Raw genomic sequence first — 7,500 nt, 5'->3', positions numbered from 1 at the left:
TGATACACAATATCATCAGCAATATCATTAATATTTTTTTGGTAATTTTTTTAATGTGTTTTTATGTGTGTTTTAAAGCGTGTTTTTTTTATTTTTGTGGGGTTTTTTTGTATTTTCTTTTGTTTTATGGGGTGTTTTGTGTGTTTTTTTTGTATTTTTTGTTTTTCTTTTGTGTTTACTGTTTTTTGTGTGTTTTTTGTAAATTCTGTGTGTTTTTGTAATTTTTTTGTGATTTGTAAAAAATTGTGTTTTGGGTGTGTTTTAATGCCTTTTTTGTATCTTTTTGTGTGTTTTTGTTTTTATGTGTTTTTTTGTATTTTTTGTGTGTTTTGTGTTTTTTTGTGTGTTTTTTACGTGTTTTATGTGTGTTTTTATGTGCTTTTGTATATTTTTAGTTTTTTTTGTAATTTTTTAATGTGTTTTAATGTGTGTTTTTTGTATTTTTGTGATTTTTTGTATTTTTTTGTTTTTCTTTTGTGTTTATTGTTTTTTTGTGTTTTTTTTGTAAATTCTGTGTGTTTTTGTAAATGTTTTGTGTTTTTTGTAATTTATGTAAAAATATGTGTTTTATGTGTGTTTTTATGTGTTTTTAATATTTTTTTTGTGTGTTTTTGTGTTCAAAATGTTCATCCAGTAAGTCAAAATGAAAACAATAATCAGGTCATATAGGTGAGGTTGTGCTGAAAACAATGATAGCAACACGTCATGGTAAAGATTTTTAAGTAGTTTATATACAGGCAGAATGAAATAAAACATCCCCAGACTGTAAAGGGTTAACTGGAGGATTTCCACATGATACATGATGTTTTTTCCTTCCTTGAAACTAATAGTTGTGCATGTCAGAGATGCAGTGGCTCCCATTGTCCCCTACAGGCTATCTATCAGTTGTGTATTGGAAGAAGCTGTCCTTTCTGTACTGCTGAATATTTACTGTATTCAGTTTAATAAAACTGCTGGAGGTGATACACAATAGCATCAGCAATATTAATCCACTTTTATTCAGCTGGGTAATGGTAAATAATGATAGTGTAGCCGCCAGTCACTTCTTGTGATAAGGCAAACACAAATATAGCCATATCTCATGTTTCCCCTTTTCCTTATATTATTCTCGTGACTCACAAGAAATTAAACTGTGATTTATTGCAGCTTAAAGAGGTAGTAAACTCTGTGCAACCAATAAATCAATGTACAATGTTACAACTGAATCTGGCTGCTGCAAAAAAACAAAAAAAGCACAAGTTTATAACATTTTTAACATAATGATTGATGATTTTAACCCTCTGGAGTCCATCTATTTATTGAAAATACATGTTTTATTTACAGTAATAACTTTATTTATATATTATATGTAGACAAGCTGAGAAAGCCAGTTAAAGTTCAATCATAGGAGCTTTCACAGTGTGGCATTTATGTTTCTAGACCATTTTTAAAATGTGGACTTTCTTTTTACAATGAAAACTATTACTATTTTTAATTTACATGCAAATAGACTGTTTTGTAGTTTGATTATTTATTATTTTTCTTGCTGTTTTTGTGTGTATAAATGGTAAAAAAAAAAAAAAATGGTACATTTCCATAGAAACCTGTGTCTTTTGTTTGTATTTTGGGTTCCTGGCAGCTTTATACTTTAACTAACTCTATGGAGTCTTGTGCTATTTTGTCCATTTTTTAATTCTTTTCATGTCTTTTCGTATCTTTGTAAGTCATTTTGTGGTTTTTTTTTTGGTAATTTTGTGTCTTTTTTTGGTCATTTTGTGTCTTTTTGTGTCTTTTTTTAAGTCATTTTGTGTCTTTTTTTTTAGTCGTTTTGTGTCTTTTTGGTCATTTTGTGTCTTTCTTTGGTCATTTTGTGTCTTTTTGTGTCTTTTTTTAAGTCATTTTGTGTCTTTTTTTTTAGTCGTTTTGTGTCTTTTTGGTCATTTTGTGTCTTTCTTTGGTCATTTTGTGTCTTTTTTGTGTCTTTTTTTATTCATTTTGTCTTTTTTTGGTCATTTTGTGTCTTTTTTTAAGTAATTTTGTGTCTTTTTTTGGTCATTTTGTGTCTTTTTTTTAGTCCTTTAGTCCAACATAAAATGCTATTTCGAATCTTTTTAACTTTCAAAACACTATCATGCTCAATAAAGAATTTTAAATGTTTCAAATGTGAACAAAGGTGTCAAATCTAACATATAAGAGGGTTCCATCCAGTTCTATCATTTGATACTAAATCTATTTGAGCTTGTCTCCAGTTTTACTTGGTATATCATCATCAAACTGAAACTGGCCTCATGGAGTTTACAGCCAGAACTTTAGAGGTAAATTTACAGTAGGGCTCCACGCTGCTTTGTTTTCTAGTCTGATGGAGGCAACAAGTCTGGATTATTTGGAGCTTTTTGACACTCCACAGGGTTAAAAATAAAATGAAAAATCTGACAGAGCCATGCATGTGATGTAAGGTGCTAAACAGAGACAGAATGCATATAAAGTTGACAAATTTGCACCAAAATCTCCTGGATTTCAGAGGTTTAACTGGTAAAAATTCCAGCTGTACAAGCAGAACAGACCAGATGTGGATGACTCAGAGTTTTTTTTTGGATGAGAAATGAACTCTGAGACCGGCATGTACGACCACGGGCGGAAAGGATGCTCACACCAACACACACACACACACACACACTCACACACACGTGCACATGCACAGTAATGTGATCAGCAGAGTATCATCTGCGTAACCACATCCGCTGCCTCAGTGTGGAGAGGAGCAACCTGACACCCCTCAGCCCTATATGAAAACTCCCTAGTCATCACTAATATGGGCAGAAATATCAACATTAAATATGCACAAGGGGACCGCAAAGGTCATAGCAGGAGCCCAGGATGAAGAGAAACGGCACAGATTCTTGCAGATGAATGAAAACGATGGAGCTTCAACACACACTAACAACACATGCTTGTTACCAATGTAATAATGCCCACAAACGTAATAAAAATCTGCAGCTTTTAATGCAATAATACCACAAACGTAATACATTTTCCACAAACGTAATAGCTGCTGTCTACTACAAATGTAACACATGATTTCCCACCACTGTAAAAAAATTCTGTTGCTTTTACAGAAAAAAAATGTCAGCTGTGGTTACCAGAATAATTCTGCAAAAAATACAGTACAAATGTAAACAACTTTACAGAACAACTTGTACATTTTTACTGGTATTCAGTGTACAATAAATAACTGAATGTTAATTTACTGTTATTAAATGCACAATAAACATGTTGCAAAGTGCATGTGCACGTGCACGTTGCTAGGTGATGTAACCGCTAGGTGAGGTTACTGTGAGGTTAAGTTACCTCTAGGTGAGGTTACCGCTAGGTGATGTTACCACTAGGTGATGTTACCTCTAGGTGAGGTTACCGCCAGGTGAAGTTACCGCTAGGTGATGTTACCGCTAGGTGATGTTACCACTAGGTTAGGTTACCACTAGGTGAGGTTACTTCTAGGTGAGGTTACCGCTAGGTGAGGTTACCGCTAGGTGATGTTACTTCTAGGTGAGGTTACCGCTAGGTGAGGTTACCGCTAGGTGATGTTACCTCTAGGTGAGGTTACCACTAGGTTAGGTTACCACTAGGTGAGGTTACAGCTAGGTGAGGTTACCGCTAGGTGATGTTACCACTAGGTGATGTTACCTCTAGGTGAGGTTACAGCTAGGTGATGTTACCACTAGGTGAGGTTACCGCTAGGTGATGTTACCACTAGGTGAGGTTACCGCTAGGTGATGTTACCACTAGGTGATGTTACCACTAGGTTAGGTTACCACTAGGTGAGGTTACCTCTAGGTGAGGTTACCACTAGGTTAGGTTACCACTAGGTGAGGTTACCTCTAGGTGAGGTTACCACTAGGTGATGTTACGGCTAGGTGAGGTTACCACTAGGTGATGTTACCGCTAGGTTAGGTTACCTCTGAAAAACGGAAAAAATTACCCAGAAAAACTGAAAAAATTACCCAGAAAAACTGAAAAAATTACCCAGAAAAACTGAAAAAATGTCCCACGAAAAATGGAAATACAGGAAAAAAAATTACCCTGAAAAAGGGAAAAAAAAAATACTCATTCAAACACAAATAATTCCCCCAAAAATCAAACCAAAAAATAAATACATTTTTTTCAAGTGAAGAAAATACGCTCCCATACAGTAGTTCCATTATTAAATTTGCAGACAAGAATATTTTCAAAAACAAAACAAACAAACGACAATGCAGTTAGGGATCGTCTGACAACTGAACACAGAGAATGAGCCTTTTTCACAACAAATGTTTGGACCCGAAGCAGAAAAAGACACAGGTGTTACTCACAACATGAACAATGACTCTGTTCAGTTGGAGTGTCCCAGTGATGGTGACAGTGTGACTGTGAGCCAGAACACACAATACCAGGACCCTGAAACTGAAGCAGCTAAATGGAATCCAGCCATCTTACATTTTATTATCTGCACCTGCTTTTCTCACTGTGATGTGGTAGAAATGTCTTCCTCTTAACTCTAAGGAGTCTTATTGGGCTATTTAGTTCATTTTTGAATCCTTTTCATGTCTTTTTGTGTCTTTTTTGGTCATTTGTGTTTTTTTTGTCTTTTTTGTGTCTTCTTGTGTCTTTTTTGTGTCTCTTTTGGTAATTTTGTGTCTGTTGTTGTGTCTTTTTTTAGTTATTTTGTGACCTTTTTTTGTCATTTTTTGTCTTTTTTGTAATTTCGGTCTTTTTTGGTCATTTGAGTCTTTTTGTGTCTTTTTGGTAATTTTGTGTCTGTTGTTGTGTCTTTTATAGTTATTTTGTGTCTTTTCTTGGTCATTTTGTTTCTTTTTTGGTAATTTTGTGTCTGTTGTGTCTTTTTTAGTTATTTTGTGTCTTTTCTTGGTCATTTTGTGTCTTTTTTGGTAATTGTGTGTCTTTTTTGGTAATTTTGTGTCTGTTGTTGTGTCTTTTTTGGTAATTTTGTTTCTTTTTTTGGTAATTTTGTCTTTTTTTGTCGTCATTTGTGTCTTTTTTTAGTTATTTTATGTCTTTTTCTTTAGTCATTTTGTGTCTTTTTGTGTCTTTTTTGGTAATTTTGTGTCTGTTGTGTCTTTTTTAGTAATTTTGTGTCTTTTTGGGTAATTTTGTGTCTTTATTTGGTAATTTTGTGTATTTTTTTCGTCATTTGTGTCTTTTTTGTGTCTCTTTTGGTAATTTTGTGTCTGTTGTTGTGTCTTTTTTTTTAGGTCATTTTGTGTCTTTTTCTTTAGTCATTTCGTGTCTTTTTTTGGTCTGCTTTGTTTTTATGTCTGAATGTGATGAAGACGCCATGCTTTGGCGCTTTTGGAGACTCCAGAGGGTTAAAAGGCTGTTGAGAATGTAATACATAAGGACAGACAAGCAAACACCAAGTGAGAAAAGAAGAAGGTGAAATAAGTTGACGCTTCCATTTAAAATGTTGCTGTGCAGCATTTGACTCTCAGATGACAGAGTTTTCTAAAAAGGCCTCAACAGCCTCTTCCTGCAGCAGCATTACTATAACTGCCTGTTAAATCTCCCTATGAAGGTAAAATATGTTTTGGAAAATTGTTACAATAATGTAAGGTTCATGTGATGTGAAGTTTAGTGAAAACATAGAAGAAAACTTGAAAGCAGCGGTGGAAGAAGTATTCAGATCCTTTACTGCAGTAAAAGTACTAATACCAAACTGTGAAATGACTCCACTACAAGTAAAAGTCCTGCATTCAAAACTTCCTGAAGTAAAAGTACAAAAGTGTGCTCTTTGTTGTGACGCAATTACTGAAAACACTCTAAGAAAAAAATAAATTACTTAAAAAAAGACACAAAATGACCAAAAAAAGACACAAAATGACCAAAAAAAGACACAAAATGACCAAAAAGACAAAAAATGACCCAAAAATAAACAGAATTATTTAAAAAAGACACAAAATTATTTTAAAAAGACACAAAATTGCCAAAAAAGACACAAAATTACCAAAAAAAGACACAAAAATCCAAAAAAAGTAATTTAAGGGACCTCCCACACACAACACGGTAAAGTGCCATTCATATAAAACTCGCATTAAACTTTCATATCAAGGTGGGGGCCACAAAATATCGTCACGAGGGCCACAATTGGCCTGCGGGCCACGAGTTTGAGATCCATGATCTAAGCCATCAAAATACAACAAAGATGTTTTGCTTTTTGTGGTAGGGTTTTTGTTGTATCCACATCATTTTTTGTCATTTTGTGTCTTTTTGTGGTAATTTTGTGTCTTTTTTTGGTCATTTTGATACTGCCTCCAGCGGCCAACAGGTAATTTGAGTTTGAGTCCCCTGGTCTAGACTGTGCAGTTCTCTTTAGTCCAGTCTGAGTTCAGTTCTGTTCAGTTAGAACAAAATAAAATCCTCTTTTCGAAAACCCACCTGTGACTCCTGCTGCCTGCCAGCTCGGAGCTCATAATGTCACCTTTTCAACACTCATTGTTTGTTTGAGGGCACTTATCAGGGGCACAACAATGCCGAGACAACTGACTAATGTGGCCGTGACATTATAATTGTTATTATCAGAGCCCAATGAGTGCAGGATTTTTGGTACTGATACTGATTTCAGAGGTGGGAAATTCACTACATCAGCTGCCAAATCAGTCATCAATCAATTTTTTGAGCTCAAAGGAAAAAAACACCTTTTCTCTGTGGATTATGCACCAATATGACTGTGCACTCAGACAGCAGCTTTTCTTACACAATAGTTTTAGTAAGAATATCTAACATAATCATACATAATTCTACCAAGCAATTCTAGAACTCAAAACTGAGTAAAAGTGATAATGGGCACTCTATGTTCAGTAGCATTGAAATGAAGAATAAATAAAAATTAAATGAATAGCCAACACATGCAAATACACAAAACACAACAAACTGAGAAAACATCTTCATCAATCTGACAACACAAGAGCAGCATTTAGAAAACGCTGCAAAGACCACAACACAACAGAAGTGTTTCCAGAGGACACTTAAAAGTGATGCACATGCGGGCTAGCGCTAGCGTGCTAATGTTCGCGGCCGATCAATAGCATGCTAAGCGTGTTAGCGGGCTAGCAGGACCAAGACCAACTTTTTGCCGTAAAGAGAGACCAACTAAACAGTGTTTCATTCATTTATTTGATTTGTTGAACTGTAATGTGATTGATAGCGGGCTAGCGCTAACGCTATATATCACGTTATAACATAATTATCATGACATAGTGTGTTAATATCATGAGAAAACACATGCAAATACACAAAACACAAGCAAATTGAGAAAACATCTTCATCAATTTGACAACACAAGAGCAGCATTTAGAAAACGCTGCAAAGACCACAACAAAAAATGTGATGCACACGGCTGGAAAGCATGCTAACGTTAGCGGGCTAGCAAGACCAAAACTTACTCGGTTCCATTGAGAGAGACAAACTTAAACGTATATCATTCATTTATTTGATTTGTTTAACTGCAGTGCGATTGATACGAGTTAG

The sequence above is a fragment of the Centropristis striata genome, chromosome 5, assembly GCF_030273125.1.
Source record: "Centropristis striata isolate RG_2023a ecotype Rhode Island chromosome 5, C.striata_1.0, whole genome shotgun sequence".
Taxonomy (NCBI): domain Eukaryota; kingdom Metazoa; phylum Chordata; class Actinopteri; order Perciformes; family Serranidae; genus Centropristis; species Centropristis striata.
Note: the sequence above shows the minus strand (reverse complement) of the source record.